Source organism: Phyllostomus hastatus, unplaced genomic scaffold, assembly GCF_019186645.2.
Source record: "Phyllostomus hastatus isolate PE091 unplaced genomic scaffold, TTU_PhHast_1.1 phas_scaffold_1674, whole genome shotgun sequence".
Classification (NCBI taxonomy): domain Eukaryota; kingdom Metazoa; phylum Chordata; class Mammalia; order Chiroptera; family Phyllostomidae; genus Phyllostomus; species Phyllostomus hastatus.
Window position 1 is genome coordinate 14,921,264 of NW_025334011.1, and position 19,941 is coordinate 14,941,204.

General features: G+C 36.8%; 1 protein-coding gene across 1 annotated transcript in view; it reads left to right on the forward strand.

Moving 5' to 3' along the window:
- ENKUR (enkurin, TRPC channel interacting protein) overlaps window positions 1–19,941 on the forward strand; it is a 43,819-nt gene that overhangs the window by 5,716 nt on the left and 18,162 nt on the right. The window lies entirely within an intron of this gene.

Consider the following 19,941-nt stretch of genomic DNA (forward strand, 5'->3'; position numbering starts at 1 on the left):
ATTTTTAATTTTCTAATAGCCACACTTAAAAGTTTGAGAAAAACATGTAAAATTATTTTTAATGATGTATTTTATTTAACCCATGTACCCAAAATGCTGACTTAAGCATATAGCATGGCCACATTTCAAATGCTCAATATCCATATGTGGCTGGTAACTACTATATTGTCCAGCAAGGATCTAAATGAATATGTTAACTACATATTGTCTTGCTACTCTACTATATTATTTCTCTCAACAGCTTTCACTAACTATTGAGCACCAATGAGAATTGTACTCATTGACACATACATGTGTTGACAGCCAAGTGAAGAGCATAGCTTTGACAACCAGCCAAGCTAGGAGTAGAATTGACATCCATTTGTGGAAATTGAATTACTTAATGCAGTCATGAAGCTGAATTGAAGACTGTCATTTCAATGTCTTTAGGTAGACTAAAGGTGTATCCTGTACATAGACAGAATTTTCTTCAAGAAATAATTTAGAGGACTTTATAATATAGTCTAGGTCCCAAAGTTGTACACAATAAACACTGCAATACTATTGGCCTGAATTTTTTTTTTTTTAGCAGTTAACCAGATACCCATCTAACCCATTAGGGGAAAAAAATCTTAAGCATTATCAAACTGTTGCAACTTTGGGTCAATATTTTTCTGTGTGCTCTTTAAGAAAATTGATTTAAAATGTGTATCTAGAAACTTGATATGACTTACTATATGGTGATTATTGGCAATAAAATAAATGCAAGTATGGTATGTTTATTGAAGATGACCATTTTAGTTTTAAAATCATTAATCTGTAGCTAATATCTAATTAAAAGGAGACTGTATGGCCAGTTGTCTAATGAAGTCATTTCCTAGATCTTTATAATAAAGCCATGCCATCCAGGAAATGAATAAAATGTAGTTATTGGAAAGAAAATATTAGTAGATGGAAAAATAACACATTATATTATGTTTTAAAAATAAAGTTATAGTTCATACATAAATAGAAATACAGAAAACTAAATTAATCCTGGGAAATGAATTGAGGAGGCAGAAAGAATCTAGCTTTTCATGTTTTAAAATTAAGATATCATTAACATTGTATTAGTTTCATTTATATTTTATTTTTTATAATTAGAAAAATAAATTATCATTTGTATAGAATAGAATATCTTATTTTCTATAACAGATGGGTTAGCTTCGAGCTCACACAAACTAATGTATTGAATTACAAGATTGCAAATTGAAAGGTGGTGAAAGTATACACATTTTTATTCCAAAGAAATTTTTTATTAATCAAAAGATCGTGTCTACCAATTCCAACTTTCAAGGGAGTTTTAAGGCGTTGGTTTGGATTGAATCTTATTTCCTGATGGTATCTAATGAGTTGGTTCAATGTGGACCATTATTGATTCCTAGCCACTGAGTTCAAGATTGATGAAAGGCCCTTAAAAGCAAGAAACAATTTTGTTTCTTCAAACAAACTTATCCACATAAGTACAAAGAAAATACAAGTTGTTAAAAGTGGTTTAGCTGAACTTCTGCTTCCAATCAAGGATGGAATTTAACCTCTCACCTTAAACAACTGAAACACCAGAAAAGTATATATGTAAAACAATGGTTTTCAGACACTGGGCAATAGGCAGCACAGAGAAGTCATCCTAAGATAAGGGAAACAAGCCCTACAATTGCCTCAACATACTCTCTAGAGGTAATTTATAGGCCAAAGCCCAAAGAAGAGGAATTTAAACAAAACCTAGCAGTTTTCTTGCATCAAAGAGACAGAGTTTAGAGTTCAAGAGGGTCAAGACAAGGCATGTAGAGTTTATAGCACACATCACAGGGAGAGGTGAGAACTACATAGGTTGAGGGGTGGGGGGAGATGCAAGATGATTTCCCCAAAGTCTTTGGTTAACAGTACATGTCTGCGATGAAACTACTGAAGCCAGAGAATTAAGCAACAGAAGGCAGCAGAGCCAAATAAAGTTCATATTCCCACCAGCGAGGGTGGAAACACCTAAGACACAGGGCATTGAGTAGTGCACTGAGAAGTATATTGCTTCCATAGTGGAACCAAATTAGAACTAGACTAAAGCTCTTCTGGACCCAGAAATACAATACATAATGGAGAGAAAAATCAGTCAATACAGACAAAGAATTGACATCAATGAGAGAATTAATAGACAAGGATATGAAAACCACTTTAAATATTCATATATTCAAAAAAGTTGAGGAGGAAAATGAGCAAAATACAGAGGGAAATAGAAGAATTTTTTTAAAAGACCCAAATTTAATTTTTTATTTTTTAATCCTCACCCAAGGATATATATGAGGTCTTTCAAGAAAGTATTCAGCCATGTAATATGAAAAACAGAGACATTTGTTGAAGAATATACAAGAAGCTTTGTACACAGGACAATGATACCTCAGTCCCCTTCAAAGACACCTTGGAACCTCACACAGTTCTCCCAATCACCATCAGCTGCTGTCATATTTTCCTGAATCTTATCATCTGAAATCTCTTTCTTTTCAAAGGTGATTTTAGTTTTGGGAAAAGCAAGAAGTCACAGGGCGCCAAATCTGGGCTATAGGGGGGCAGAGTCACCTGGGTGATTTGATATATTGCCAAAAAACTGCACCAGGCATGATGCATGAGTGGGCGGGTTGTTGTGATGAAATTGCCAATCACCAGTTGCCCATAGCTGTGGCCTTCTGAATCATCTGAATAGTTTCTGTGGGGGAATGTTCAAGCTTAATGCAAAATTGGATGCAGTTTCATTGCTCTACTCATTCAGTCGTTTTGAATGGAATGGCTACACAGTACACATGCTAACTCAGTGGTATCTATAGGCCCCACTGATTAGTAGAGTGAATTCATCATTGTTCACACGTGGGCATTCCAGTGTACTTTCCTTGGCTGCCAGGTTACATCAATGTCATACAAACCATTCTCATTATATTAACACTGGCTGGACTTTTTCCAGGCAACTCATATATTATTTATGAATTTTTTTTTAAATTGTAATCCTCACCCTCACCCGAAGATGTTTTTTGCTGCTTTTAGAGTGAGAGGAAGGGGTAAAGGGAGAGAGAGAAAGAAACATCAATGTGAGAGATACTCCAATGGTTGCCTTCTCATATGCATCACAACAGGGGATAGAACCCACAACCTGGGTATGTACTCTCACCAAGAATCAAACCCATGACCTCCAACTGAGCCACACCAGCCAGGGCAGGATATTTTTTAAATAATTTATTTTTTATTATATTTTCCATTACCTTTATCCCCTCTCATACCTTCGGTCACAGCCAACCACCTTTATACCCCTCAATGACCACACTGTTTCTGTCCATGAGTTCTTTTTATTTTTTGCTCAGTCTCTCCAACCTTCAAATTCCTCCCCTCCCACAGAGCTGTCAGCCTGATCTCTACCTATGAGTCTGTCTTTATTTTGCTTGTCAGTTCAATTTCTTTCTGAGATTCCACATATGAGTATAATCATATGGCATTTGTCTTTCTTTGATTGGCTTATTTCACTTAGCATAATGTTCTCCAAATCCATCCATGCTGTTGCAAAGGGTAAAATGTCTTCTTTTTTATAGCTGAACAGTATTCCGTTGTGTAAATGTACAATACCTGTTTTATCCAGTCATCTACTAATGGACATTTTGCTTCTAAATTTTGGTGATTATAAATAATGCTGCAATGAATATAGGGGTGCATATATTCTTTCAAATGAGTGTTTTGGGTTTGTTTCTTTAAATTCCCAGAAGTGGAATCACTAGGTCATAAGGCCGTTCCATTTTTAATTTTTTAATTATATTTTATTGATCATGCTATTACAGTTATCTTGATTTTTTCCCCATTTGCCACCCCCCACCCAGCACCCCCTCAGGTAATCTCTCCACCATTGTTCCTGCCCGTGGTTCATTTGTATAAGTTCTTTAGCTACACCATTTCCTATACTGCACTTTAATCCCCATAGCTATTCTGTAAGTACCTATTTGTACTTATTAATCCCCTCACGTCATCACCTATTCCCCTATAACCAACTCCCATCTGGCCAAACACTCTCTGTATTCATGATTCTGTCTCTGTTCTTGTTTGCTTTGTTTTTTTAAATTGTTGATTGATATGTGTTTTTTTGCCATTTTATTGTTCATAGTTTTGATCTTTTTCTTAAGTCCCTTTAACATTTCATATAGTAATGGTTTGGTGTGATGAACTCCTTTAGTTTTTTCTTGTCTTAGAAGCTCTTTTTCTGACCTTGGATTCTAAATGATAGCTTTGCTGGGTAGAACAATTTTGACTGTAGGTCCCTGTTTTTCATGGTTTTGTGTTTGTTTCTATGTATTAAGTAGAGCTGCTTTAATTCTGTGTCTTGGTAGTGTGAGCTAATGTAGTAGGTGTCCTGTAGGGTGCAGTGGCACAGCCTCCCATATCACCCAAGCTGGTTACTTGTGGTGCACACTTCATGTGGGCCAACTACACCCTCCTTTTCTCCTCAAGCTTTGATTGTTGGCAGATTAATGGGAGGGATTTACCCAGGCTAGTCAGCTGTGAGGATTGGCTGTGACTACTTACCACCAACCTGTACCCTCCATGGAGGATCAGCTGTGCAGGGGCAGGGTGGTGGTACTCTAATTTGGTCTGTAGCTGTCTGCTCAGTGCCGCTGGCCCTGGGGTTTCCCAGATGGTGGAGGCCAAGGTCAGCCCCCACCTGTGTTTTGTCTGGGACAACCCTGCCTTAGCTATAAGCAATCTGAGATGGCTGCTACTTGTGCTGGAGTTAGAGATTCCCAGGTGAAGCCTAGCTATGAATCTAGGTTGGCTGCTGCTAGTGCCAGGCCTGAGGCTCACTGAGGCCAGCTGTTGCTTATTTGAGAGGATTTAGGAAGTTGTGAAGAATAAGCCAAGACCCACCATTCATATGGAAAAGCAGCCTGGGTGGGCCAATAAATTGTGTGGGGTAGAGTCTCTGGGGACTTCCAAGACGGGTCAAACAGTGTTAGTTGGGCTGATGGAGTCACAAATATTGTACCAGCTTCTAGGTTCTGTGTGTGGGGGATGGGGGATTTGGGGGGGAGGGTCCAGAAAAGGGACAATGGCCTCTGCTTGCCTGGATACCAGACACTTCAGTTCCACCTTTATGCCACTGGTGTGTTTCAAACTGCTACTTTACTGCTAGAGCTCAGAAGAAATGAGTCTGAGTAGGTGAGTCCATGTGTGGGTTCTTTAAGAGGAACTGCTTGGGTCTCCAGAAGTTTATTCCACAAACTCAATCCCTGCTGGTATTGCAGCCAGAAGTTGTGGGGACTTTTCTGGCACTGGAACCCTGGGCTGTGGGGCCTGGTGTGGGGTTGGGACTCCTCGGTCCCAAGATATCTCTCCCAAATTTTTATCCACTGAAAGTGGGTGAGCCCATACTGTGTCTTCACCCCTCCTACCAGTCTTGATGGATGTAGTTTCTTTAATTCCATAGTTGTCAGACTTCCATTCAACTCTGTTTTTGATGGCTCTGAGTGATGGTTGTTCTATATTTTACTTGTAATTTTGATGTGGTTGTGTGAAGAGGTGAGCCATATCTGCCTACATCGCCATCTTGACCAGAAGTGCCATTTTTAATTTTTTGAGGAAATTCTATAGTTTTCCACAGTGGCTGCACAAATTTGCATTCCCAGCAACAGTGCAAAAGGGTTCCTCTTTCTCCACATCCTCACAAGCACTTGTTGTTTTTTGATTTAGTGATGATAGACATTCAGAAAGGTATGAGTTGATATCCCACTGTGGTTTTAATTTGCCATTCTCTGTTAATTAGTGACATTGAACATCTTATTACCATATTTCTATTGGCCATTTGTATGTCCTCTTTGTAGAAGTGTCTATTCAGGTAATTTGCCCATTTTTTAAATTCAGTTGTTTGTTTTTATGGTGTTGAGTTGTATAAGATGGTCGAAATTTTGGATATTAACCTCTTATCAGATGTATTGGTGAATATGTTCTTCCATTCTGTGGGTTGTCTTGTCATTTTGTTGATGGCTTCCTTTGCTGTACCAAAACATTTTAGTTTGATGCAGTCTCATTTGTTTTTTCTTTTGTTTCCCTTACCTGAGGAGATATATCAGAACAATATTGCTATAAGCAATGTCCGAGGTTGTACTGCCTATGCTTTATTCTATGATTTTTATGGTTTTGGGCCTAACATTTAAGTGTTTGATCCATTTTGAATTTATTCTTGTGTGTGGTGTAAAAAGGTGGTCTAGTTTCATTTTTCTGCACATATCTGTCCAATTTTCCCAACACTGTTTATTGAATAAACTATCTTTAGCCCATTGTATGTTTTTGGCTCCTCTTATTGACTGTAAAGGTATGTGCTTAATTCTGGCCTCTCTATTCTGTCCCATTGATCTATGTGTCTGTTTTTATGCCAGTACCCAAGGGTGTTTTGATTTCTATAGCCTTGTAGTATAGTTTGATATTGGGTAGCATTATTTCTCCACCTTTGTTCTCTCTCAAGATCACTGTTGCTATTCAGGGTTGTTTGTGCTTCCTTCCATATAAAATATTTGTTTTAGTTCTATGAAATATGTCTATGAAATATGTCATTCCTTGAATGCAAGGAATATGCATTCCTTGCAGGAATTGCATTGAATCCATAATGGTTTGGGTAGTATTGACATTTTAATGATGTTAATTCTTCCTATCCATGAATATGGTATGTACTTCCACTTATATGTATCTTCTTTAATTTCTTTCTTCAGTATCTTATACTTGTCCAAGTACAGGTCTTTTACACCCCTGGTTAAATTAATTCCTAGATATTCTATTGTTTTTGAAGCAATTGTGAATAGGATTGTATTCTTAATTTCCCTGGCATATATAAATGCCTCTGATTTCTGCATATTAATTTTGTATCCTGGTAGTTTGCTGAATTCACTTATCAGTTCTGGTAGTTTCTTAATGTAATCTTTGGGGTTCTTTCTGTACAGTGTCGTGTCATCTGCAAATAAAGACAGTTTTACATCTTCTTTTCCAATTTGGATGTCTTTTATTTCTTCTTGTTTGATTGCTGTGGCTAGGACTTCCAGTACTATGTTGAATAAAAGAGGTGGAAGTGGCATCCTTGTCTGGTTTCTGATCTTAAGGGGAATGTTTGTAGTTTTTGCCTATTGACTATAATGCTGGCAGTGGGTTTGTCATATATGGCCTTTATTATGTTGAGTTATGTTACCTCTATTCTTTTTTTTAGATTTAATTTATTTATTTTAGACAGAGGGGAAGGGAGGAAGAAAGAGAGGAAGAGAAACATCAATCTGTGGTTGCCTGTCATACAGCCCCCACTGGGGACCTGACCTGTCCTGCAACCCAGACATGTGCTCTGACTGGGAATCAAACTGGCATCCCTTGGGTTCAGAGGCCAGTGCTCAATCTACTGAGCCACACCACCCAGGACTGTTCCTCTATTCTCAATTTGCTAAGAGTTTTTATCATAGATGGGTGCTAGATTTAATCACATGTTTTCTCTGCATCTATAGATATGATCATGTGGTTTTCATCCTTCATTATATTTATGTAGTATATCACATTTCTTGATTTGCAAATATTATACCAACCATACATTCCCAAAATAAATCCCACTTGATCATGGTGTATGATACTTTTGATGTTTTGCTGTATTCAGTTTGCTATTATTTTGTTGAGGATTTTAGCATCTATGTTCATCAGAAATTTGGCCTATAATTTTCTCTCTTTTTAGAATCTTCATCTGGCTTTGGAATTAGGATAATGCCTGCTCATGAAATAGGTTGCACATCTTCCTACTTCTTGAATTCTTTGGAATAGTTTGAGGAGAGGTATTCTTGGCATTTTTGGTAAAATTCACCTGTGTAGCCTTCTTGTGCAGGATTTTTATTTTGTTGGGAGTTTTTTTATTACTGCTTCAGTTTCACTAGTAATTTATCTACTAAGAATCTCTTATTCTTTCTGATTTAGTTTTGGAAGATTTTAAGTTTCCAGGAATTTATCCATTTTTACCCAGGTTGTCCCATTTGTTTACATATAATTGTTCATAATATTTTCTTACAATCATTTGTATTTCTTTAGTGTCAGTCATTACTTCTCTTTCATTTATGGTTTTATTTATTTGGGTCCTCACTTTTATTTTCTTGATGAGTCTGGTTAGTTTGTCAATCTTATTTATCTTTCCAAATAATCAGCTTTGGGGCTCACTGATCTTTTGTACTGTTTTTTACACTCTGTTTTATTTTTTTCTACTCTGATCTATATTATTTCCTCTCTTCTACTTTGGGTTTTGTTTGTTGTTCTTTTTCTAGTTCTTTTCAGTATAAATTTAGATCGTTCATTTGAGCTTTTCATTCATATAGGCTTGTAATGCTATGAATTTCCTTCTTAAGACTACTTACCCTGTGTCTGCAGATTTTGAGTTGTTATCTCATTTTCATTTGTTTTAAGGTATCTTTTGATTTCTTGATTTCATTGTTCATCCATTAGTTGTTTATTGACATGTTATTTAGTGATTGTCCACATCTTTGTGTATTTTTTCATTTTTCTTCTTGTGATTGATTTCTAGTTTCATAGTATTATGGTCAGAAATGATGCTTGATATGATTTCAGTCTTCTTAAATTTCTTGAGACTTCTTTTATATCCTAAGATGTGGTCCATCTAGAAAATACCCCACGTGTGCTTGAAAGGTATGTATATTCTGCTGCTTTGGGGTGAAATGCTCTGAAGATATCAATTAAATCCATGTGATCTAGTGTGTCATTAAGACTGCTGTTCTTTGTTGATTTTTTGGTCTAGAAAATCAGTCCATTGATGTGAATGGTGTGTTAATATACCCTACTACCATGACTCCATTACTGATGATCTCTCCCTTTATGTCTATCAAGATTTGCTTTAAATATGCAGGTGCTCCTATGTTGGTTTTATTCATGTTTACAAGGTTTATATCCTCTTGTTGGATTATTTTCTTTATCATTATGTAGTGTCCTTCTTTGTCTTTTACTGTAGCATTGATTTTATAGTCTATTTTCTTTGGTACAAGTACTGCTACCCCAACTTTATTTTTCTTTCCATTTGCATGAAATGTCTTTTTTCATCCCTTTACTTTTTTAGTCTGTATGTATCATTCATTCTGAGGTGGGTCTCTTGAAGACAGCACCTTATTTTCTTATATATTCTGCTACTCTATATCTTTTGATTGGTATGTTTAAGGCATTTACATTTAAAGTGATTATTGATAGATATATATTTATTACCATTTTATTTTTAAACTCTTTTTCCTTTATTGTTGTTCCCCTACTCTTCTTCTCTTTCTTCAAGCAAGCCCTTTAATATTTGTTGCAATACTGGTTTGGTGGTAACAAACTTCTTTAGCTTTTTCATATCTGGGTAGGTCTTTAATTTTCCTTCAGTTTTAAATGATAACCTTGCTGGGTCAAAATAGCCTTGGTTGTAGGTCCTTGCTTTTCATCACTTTGAATATTTTATGATATTCCTTTCTGTCTTAAAATTTTTCTGTTGAAAAATCAGATGACATTCATATGGGAGTTTCCTTGTAGCTAACTACCTATTTTTCTCTTGCATCTTTAATTCTCTCCTTGTCTTTAAGCTTTGCTATTTTAATGATGTCTTGGTGTGAGCCTTTTCAGGTCTTTGTTTGGAACTCTATGTGATTCCTGAACGTGTGTGTCTTTTTATTTTACTATGTTATGAAAGTTTTCAGTCATTGTTTCTTCAAATAGATTCTTGATCCCTTGTTCTCTCCCCTCTTCTGGTATCCATATGATGTGGATGTTATTATACTTCATGTTGTCCCAAAGGTTCCTTAAACTATCCGCATTTTAAAAATGTTTTATATTTGCTGCTCTGATTCAGTGAGTTTTTTTTCTACCTTGTCTTCCAAATCAGTGATTCAATCCTCTGCTTCATCTAACCTATTCTTTATTCCTTCCAGTGTATTATTTATTTCACATATTGTACTGTATTTCTGACTGGTACTTTTTTATGGTTTCTGTGTGTTTTTTTCATACTGTTGAGCATCCTTATAATCATTACTTTGAACTCTATATCTGATAAATCACTTACATTCATTTCATTTAGCTTTTCTGAAGAATTCTCTTGTTCTTTCATTTGGTACCTGTTTCTTTGTCTTCCCATTTGGCTGCCTCTTTTTGTTTGTTTCTATGTATTAAGTATGTCTGCAAAGACAATGGTTCAGACCTATGTCCAGTGCTGCCTATGACTAACCCTAGGCAACCTATTTGGATCTGTCAGTGATTCGTAGTTTGTGACTACCTCTGCTAGGCCTGGGAACATGCTAAAAGAACCAAGCTGCACACCCAGGCTGGCCTTTACCAGCACCAGACCTGGGAGTGTCAGTTAAAGTCTCAAAGCACCCAAATATCCACTTTTGCCTGTAGCATGTCTGTTAGGCTTAGTCATTCAAAGAGGCTTTAGCTATGCTCTTTCATAGGGCTTTGACACCACAGGATGAGGTGAAAGGCATTCCTGGGGATGGGGCTATTGCTTTTTCTAGGCTATTGCCACAAGGAGGGGAATGGTCTGCCTGAGAAAGATGGCATCTGAAGTATGGGGAATGACTGAGCACAAGGATCCTGGTGGTTGTTCCTTCAGCTCCCTCCCCAGAGCCACCAACCCCAGATTCTCCTCACATGGTTCTAGTCTACTCTGCCCTCACTTTTGTGGAACCTTGGGTAAGTGCCTGCAAACAAAATTTTGTGCATTGGTCTTTTAAGAAGGTGGCTGCATCTCTAGCAATCTCTCCCTGGAGTAGAAAAACACACTGCTCCTTTTCACAACCAGATGTTATGTGGATACCTTTCCTGGTTCTGGTACTTCAGGCTGGGGTGCCTGGCTTGGTGTCTTTAATCCCATACTTCTCAGAGGAACCCTCTTAATTGCTGAAATATCCCTCTGGAAATTCAGCTGCCACCCATGGAAACCCAGCCAGCTCTCTAGCACCTCTATACCTCCTGCCAACCTTGAGGTGGTGCTGTAGTTTCTTCTGTAAGTCCTTGGTTATAAGGCTTCTCTCCAGGTAGTCTTAAATTGGTTATTCAGGATGACTTTTCTATAATTTAGTTGTAATTCCAGTTTTATCCTGGTAAGTCATTAGTGTAGCTTCCACCTACTCCAACACCAACTGGATCCCCTAGGATTTTTTAATTATGGATTTTAGAGAGAGAGGAAGGGGGTGGGGAGAGAAAGAGAAACATCAATGTGAAAGAGAAACACTGATTGGTTGCCTTCCCTAGGCACCCTGACCAGGGATTGAACCAACACCCTAGGTATGTGCCCTGGCCAGAAATGGAACCTGCAAGCTTTTGACACACAGGATGATGCTCTCTCTAACCATCTGAGCCACCTGACCAGGGAGACCTATATCTAATTTATAGAGATAAAGAATAGCATGTCTAAAGTAAAAATAGACTAGTGATATGATTAAGAGCATCCAAGACATTACAGAAGAAAATATTGTTGAATTTGAAAGCATAGTAATAGAACAATATAAAATGAAACAGAGGAAAAACATAAAAGGAAAACAGAATCAGTGAGCAGTAAAGAGCATAAGGCAGCCTAACAAAAGGGTAATTGGAATCCAAGGAGAGGAGAGAAATGGGTAAACAGAAGAAATATTTGAATAATGGCCAAAATTTTCACAAATTTAATGAAATCCTTAAATTCATAAATCCAAGAATCACATGAAGAAGAAGGAGGAAGAGAAGGAAAAGAAGAAATACACCACCAGAGACGAGGAAGATGGCAGTGAGGTAGGAGGGAGCAGATTCCAATGCCCCTACACATGGAAAAAAAACCTAGCCGATCTACAGAGGAACAGCAAACAGCCAACAGTACCCCAGCATATATGAAAATAGGAGATCAAAAATTGTAGTGGACATTGAAAAACCAGATGTGAGACAAAAAAAACCTGGAACTGTGAAAAGACCAGAGTTGGACCCAAAGAGGGGGCATACCAACAGCCGAGACAGTGAGACAAATTTCACTTTGCTATTACAGAGAACCTGCAAGTTATTGCATATTTGTATTATTTTTTCATTATTCTTACATCTTTTATTTTCATAATATTTTTGTATTCCCCTTCTTTCTGTTTAGTCTTCTTTGCTTGGCTGGTTATATTGTATCATATGACAGGTTTCCCCTGTTCTTTCATTCATAGTGTATTGCTAATTTACTGTCCTTCACTTCACTTATGTTCTATTAGCACACTACTCAAGGTTCTATACTCCCTATTCTTGTTATCCAGATCCCATAGATTCTGTCATATGATTGTTGCCCTAATATTATTGTAAATAATAGCTGTTCCATATAGTTGTAAATACTACACAACACCCCACCCAGATCTTAGCTCACTATAAGTTTTCCTGAACTCTATTCTCTTACACACTACACATATTTACTATCCTTTACTCTCACCTTACCTCAGATTCTGACCTCCCACAACTTCACTGCTTTCTAGATCCAACTCACAATCCTTCCTTCCCCAACAAGAGTCTTATCTTCTTTCCATCCTTTCTAAAAAGTGACTAGTTGGCTGGAAGATCACTGTTAACACTATACATAGCCAAAGGATCTCCTATCTCTTCTCTACTGGCTGCTACTGTAAATATCATAGAATACTCTCTTACTGTCTTAAACCATTTTCCCTTACCCCTCCAACTGATCACAAAAAAGAGTTGGTGGAAGCTGTGAATACCAGGATATCTGCTGGAAGAGGAAACCCAGCAACAAAGGAACCACCAACAGATAACAACAGAAGAAGGTGAAGGAGGGAGTGGAAGCCACACTAAACTCAACCCAAGACCTATCTGGAAATACAACTAAATAGTGGAGAAATTACACAGAACAAACAACTGAACAACAGCAAGAGAGAATCCTCAAAACCTAGTATACACAGAAGAACCAGCTTCAACACAACCTGCTCTCACCAGCACAACAAAATACAAGAGGTGGTGGTCACTCTGTCCTCCTCAGTTAACCAGCTGGAGGGAAGGACACACAAAAGAAAGACCCAACAACAATCAAAACCCAAAGACAAACAAAGAGCCAACTTAAACTACAGCCCAAGACAGTGAGATAAGAAGATCAAGGAGATGCACCACTGAATCTCACAGGTATTCTACCACAGAAGTTCACACCATAAACCCAGGGAGCCAGAACAGATCAATTTAAGAAACTGAGGCTAACAAGAAGAGTCTCGCAAACAATGGGAAGACAAAGAAACAATCCCCAAGGGAAAGGAAAGGAGGAAGCCTCACAAAGAATGCCAAATGAAATAGAGGCAACTCAACTATCAGATACTGAGTCTGAAGCAATGGTTATGAGGAAGCTCAATGAACTCACAGTGAATTACCAGAAACTACAGGGAAACTACAATGAACTCACTGCAAACTATATCAACATGAAAAAGGAAATAGAAACTATCAACAAGGGACAAGAGGAAGAATACAGTATCTGAACTGAAGAACACAGTAGAAGGAATCAAAAGCAGGATCGATGAAGCAGAAGATTGGATCAGTGAGCTGGAGGACAAAGTAGGAAAAAACTCAAAAAGAGCAAGAAAAGGAAAAGAGGCTCAGAAAAAATGAAGAGGGATTAAGAGAAATGCAAGACAATATGAAACATAATAATATCCATATAATAGGGATACCAGAAGGAGAAGAAGAAGAGCAAGGGATAGAAAACCTATTTGAAAAAGTAATGATGGAAAATTTTCCTAATTTGATGAGACAAAAAGTCACACAAATCCAAGAAACACAGAGAGTCCCAATCAAGAGGAATACAAAGAAGCCCACTTCAAGATACATCATAATTAAAATGGCAAAATTTCAAACCAAAGAGAGAATCTTGAAGGCAGCAAGGGAGAAACAGGAGGTGAATATGCAAGGGAGTCCCGATAAGGTTAGCAGCTGACTTCTCAATGGAAATGCTCCAAGCCAGAAGAGAATGGCAAGAAATATTCCAAGTAATGAGAACCAGAAGCCTGCAACCAAGGCTACTTTACCCAGCAAGGCTCTCAATAAAGATAGAAGGTCAAATAAGGAGATTCCCAGACAAAAGAAATCTAAAAGAATACACCTCCATCAAACCAGCTCTGAAAGACATGCTAAGGGGACTACTTTAAGGAAAGGAAGGAAGGGGGGGAACACAGGTACAAAAATGGCAATGAATAAGTACCTATCAATAATAACCTTAAATGTAAATGGATTAAATGCTCCAATCAAAAGACATAGAATAACTGAATGGATAAGAAAGCATGATTCCCACATATGCTACCTACAAGAGACCCACCTCAGGACAAAAGACCTACACAGACTGAAAGTGAAGGGCTGGAAACAAATTTTCCAGGCAAACAGACAGGGAAAAAAAAGCCAGGGTAGCAATACTCATATCAGACAAAATAGACTTCAAAAAAGGGCCATAAAGAGAGACCCAGAAGGTCAATTCATAATACTCAAGGGAAGAATCCACCAAGAAGACATAAATATTGTAAATATATATGTACCCAATATAGGCGTACCCAAATACATGAAGAAAATCTTAGAGAATTTCAGGGAAGATATTGACAGCAACACAATTATAGTAGGGGATTTTAACAGCCCACTGTCAAAAATGGACAGATCTTCCAAATACAATATCACCAAAGATATTGTGGCATTGAACAATACTCTAAATGAAATGGACTTAACTGATATATATAGAGCTCTTCATCCCAAAGAAGCTAAGTACACATTCCTTTCAAATGCACATGGAACATTTTCAAAGATAGACCACATGACAGGACACAAAACAAGCCTCGAGAAATTCAAGAAAATTTAAATCATCCCAAGCATTTTCTCTGACCACAAGGGACTGAAATAGAAAACAACTCCAAGGGAAAAAAACCCCAAAACACTCAAAATCATGGAGATTGGATAGCATGCTATTAAACAATGAATGGGTCAAGAATGAAATTGGGGAAGAAATCAAAAAGTTTCTGGAAACAAACAAAAGTGAACTCACAATAACCCAAAACTTACGGGACACAGCGAAGGCAGTCCTGAGAGAGAAGTTAATAGCGATACAGACCTACCTAAAAAAGATAGAAACATTTCAAACAACCTAACCCTACGTCTGCAAGAACTCGAGGAACAACAACAAAGACAGTCCAGAGCAAGTAGAAGGAAGAAAATAACCAAGATCAGAGCAGAGTTAAATAACATAGAGACTAAAGAAACAATTCTAAGGGTCAATGAATCCAGGAGCTGGTTCTTTGAAAAGGTAAACAAAATTGACAAGCCATTAAGCAGGCTCATCAAGAAAAAAAAGAGAGAGGACCCAAATAAACACAGTCAGAAATGAAAGAAGGGATATTACAACTGCTACCACAAAAATACAAAGGATTGTAAGAAATAACTACAAAGAACTGTATGCCAAGAAATTTGAAAACCTAGATGAAATGGACAAATTTCTAGAACAATATAATCTTCCAAAACTCAATGAAGAAGCATCAGAAAGCCTGAACAGACCAATAACAGCAGATGAAATTGAAGCAGTAATCAAAAAACTCCCGACACACAAAAGCCCTGGACCAGATGGTTTCACAGGAGGATTCTACAAAGCATTTAAGGAAGAGTTAACTAATGCCCATCCTTCACAGACTACTCCAAAATGATGGAAGACTCGCAAACTCTTTTTATGAAGCCAGCATCATCCTAATCCCAAAACTAGATAAAGACACAACAAAGAAAGAAAACTTCAGGCCAATATTGCTGATGAACATAGACATTAAAATCCTCAACAAAATATTGGCAAACTGCATCCAACAATACATTAAAAAGATCATACACCATGACCAAGTGGGATTCATCCCAAGGAAGCAAGGATGCTTCAATATTCACAAATCAGTAAATGTAATACATCACATAAACAAAAGCAAAGACAAAAATCACACGATCATATCAATAGATGCAGAAAAAGCATTTGAAATGTACAGCACCCATTTATGATAAAAAACACTCAGCAAAGTGGGAATAGAAGGAGCATTCCTCAACATAATAAAGGCCATATATAAGAGACCTACAGCCAACATCATACTCAATGGGAAAAAACTAAAATCTTTTCCACTAAAATCAGGAACAAGACAAGGTTGTCCACTTTCACCATTTCTACTCAGTATAGTATTGGAAGTTTTAGTCACCATGATCAGACAAGAAAAGGAAATACAAAGCATTCAAATCAGAAAGGAGGAAACAAAACTGGCATTGTTTGAAGATGACATGATAGTGTACATAGAAAACCCTATAGACTCTGCTAAGAAACTGCTCGACCTAATAAATGAATTTGGCAAAACAGCGGGATACAAAGTCAATATCCAAAAATCAAAAGCATTTTTGTATATCAACAATGAAACAACAGAAGCAGAAATTTTAAAAAATCCCATTCAATATAGCAAAAATAAAAACAAAATACCCAGTAATAAAACTAAACAAAGAGGTAAAAGACAGTATTCAGAAAACTACACAACACTGAAGAAAGAAATCAAGGAAGACACAAACAAATGGAAAGATATATCGTGTTCATGGACTGGAGAATTAATGTCCTCAAAATGTTCATACTACCCAAAGCAATTTACAGATTCAATGCAATACCTATTAAAGTACCAATGGCATATTTTACAGACATAGAGCAAACACTTCAAAAATTTATATGGAACCATAGATGACCCCAAATAGCTGCTAATATTTTGAGAAAGAAGAATAAAGTAGGAGGGATCACAATACCTGATACCAAACTGTATTACAAGGTCACTGTAATCAAAACAGCCTGGTACTGGCATAAAAACAGACACATGGACCAATGGAACAGAACAGAGAGCCCAGAAATAAGCCCAAGTCTCTATGGTCAATTAATATTCAACAAAGGGGGTAACAACATAAAATGGAGTAAAAATAGCCTCTTCAACAAATGGTGTTGGGAGAACTGGACAGCTACATGAAAAAAAAAAGAAAAGAAAAATGAAACTCAAGCACCAATTTACACCATACACAAAAATAAACTCAAGGTGGATAAAAGATTCAAATATAAGCCGTGACACCATTAAAGTCCTAGAGGAGAGCATAGGCAGGACAAACTCAGATATTTCACACAGAAACATTTTTACTGATATGTCCCCTAGAGCAAAGGACATAAAGGAAAAAATAAACAAATGGGACCTCATCCTAATAAAAAGCTTCTGCATAGCTAAAGAAAACAGTATTAAAATAAAAAGAGAACCAACCATATGGGGAAACATATTTGCCAATGATACCTCAGACATGGGTTTAATCTCAAAAATATATAAATAACTTACATGACTCCACTCTAAGAAGACAAGCAACCCAATTAAAAAATGGGCAAAGGACTTGAACATACACTCCTCCACGGAGGACATACAAAGGATCCAGAGACACATGAAATGATGTTCAATATCGCTAGCTATCAGAGAGACGCAAATCAAAACCACAGTGAGATACCACTTCACACCAGTCAGAATGGCCATCATAAACAAAGCAACAAACAAGTGTTGGAGAGGTTGTGGAGAAAAGGGAACCCTAGTGTACTGTTGGTGGGACTGCAGACTGGTACAACCACTATGGAAAACAGTATGGTATTTCCTCAGAAAACTAAAACTGGATCTGCCTTTGACCCAGCAATTCCACTGCTGGGATTATATCCTAAGAACCCTGAAACACCAATCTAAAAGAACCTATGCACCCCAATGTTCATAGCAGCACAATTTACAATAGCCAAGTGCTGGAAGCAACCTAGATGCCCATCAGTAAATGAATGGATCAAAAAACTATGGTACATTTACACAATGGAATTCTATGCAGCAGAAAAAGAAGGAGCTCCTACCCTTTGTGACACCATGGATGGAACTGGAAAGCATTATGTTAAGTGAAATAAGCCAGGCGGTAAAAGACAAATACCATATGATCTCACCTTTAACAGGAACCTAAACAACAAAACAAAGAAACAAGCAAAATATAACCAAAGACACTGAAATAGAGAACAGGCTGACAGTGACCAGAGGGAAGAGGGGAGGGTATTTCAGGGGAATTTCCAGGGAAAAGGGGGAGGGTTTACAGGAACAAGTATAAAGGACATATGGACAAAAACTAGGGGGCATGGAAATGGGAGGGATGTGGAGAGGGCTGGGTGGGTGGGCCGGGATGGGAGTAAAAGACAGAAAACTACTTGAACAACAATTAAAATAAAATAAAGTAAAAAAAGAAATACACCACCATAGCAAAGGACATTACAATCAAATTTCTTAAAACCAGTAATAAAGAAATAAACAAACAAAGCTTAAATGTAGCCAAGGGGATGAAAACCCACTACATATAGAGGAAGAAATAATGATAGTAATATTTCATCAGAAACAACAGAAGTCAGAAGTTAAAGTGTTCTTTTTGGGGGAAGTTAGGGGGATGCTATTTTTTAATTTTACTTTTAAAAATATATTTTATTGATTATGCTATTACTGTTGTTCCTAGGTATCCCTCCTGATTTTTATCCACCTTGCTTGGATGTGGGGCCACTCTTTCCCATCTCCATGCCTCTACATGCCAATCCACATCTTCAGCCCTCTCTGTGTCTCTTTTCCTCTCCATGCCACTCCATGTCTCCACCCCTCCTACCCATCTGGATGAATGTGCCGCCTTTAAATCTTTGGTTGCTGGACTTCCACTCAGCTTGATTTTCTGACAATTCTAGTGGATATTTGTTTTGTGGTCTAGTTGCCTTTTTTTGCTATATTTGTGCAAAGAAGGAAGGCATACTTATGGGCTAAAACATTCTTACTGTACAAGAAAGGGTAGAGTGTAAGTTAGAAACTTGGATTTACACAAATAACAGAATGAAAACACTGAAATAATGAAAATGGGAAATATATGTGCAAATATTTTTCTTTTAAATTTTATTTAAAATATGATTACTTAGCTTTTTAAAGGGGAAATAATCACAATGATTATGAGTTTTATAACACATAGAAATAAGGTACCTTACAACTTTAGGACAAAGATTGGGGAAGGAACAAATGCAAGTATTCTTTGTAAGGTTCTTATATGTGTAGTGATATAATATTATTTGAATATAGGCTGATAAGTTAAACATGTAAATCTTAGAAATAACACAAATTTAAATTTAAAAAATTCAAACAAAACCAAAAATAAGGCAGCATTTTAAAACAGGAAGAATGAACAATAGGGTATATAGAAAATAAAGAGCAAGGTGGAAAATTTAAATGTGTACATTTAATAAATCACATTCAATGTTAATGGTCTACACATGCCAAGTAAAAGAGATTCTTATAAAGGATAAAAATTCTTTAATCTCAAAAAAAAACCCCAACCTTTTCAAACAGACACAAATAAGTAAAAGGTTGAACAATGAAAAAATACTATGTTACCAAAAGTCAAAGGAATGCTGGAGTGGTTATGTTCATATCAGACAGAGAAGATTTTAGAATACAAAATTTTTATAGGTTTAAAAGTTATTATTTTATAATGATGAAGTAGTCAGGCTTTTAAAAAGATATGGTAATCCTAAATACTATGTACTACTAACAATGTCAAAAATATATACAGCAAAAACTGATAAAACTGAAAGAAGAAACAGACAAATCTACAAATATAACCAAAGATTTAAGTAATCAATAGAGCACTTAAAAACACTACTGACAAAACAAATTAACAAACAAAAAAACCACTACTGACCAGTTTGACCTAATTGTCATTTATGGAACACTCCAGCCAACATTAAAAAGTACACTTTCTTTTTAAGTGTATATAGGGTATTTACCAAGACAGACCATACTTTTTTGCCATAAAAAATTTTCAAAAAATTTAAAAGGGTTGAAATCATACAAAGAG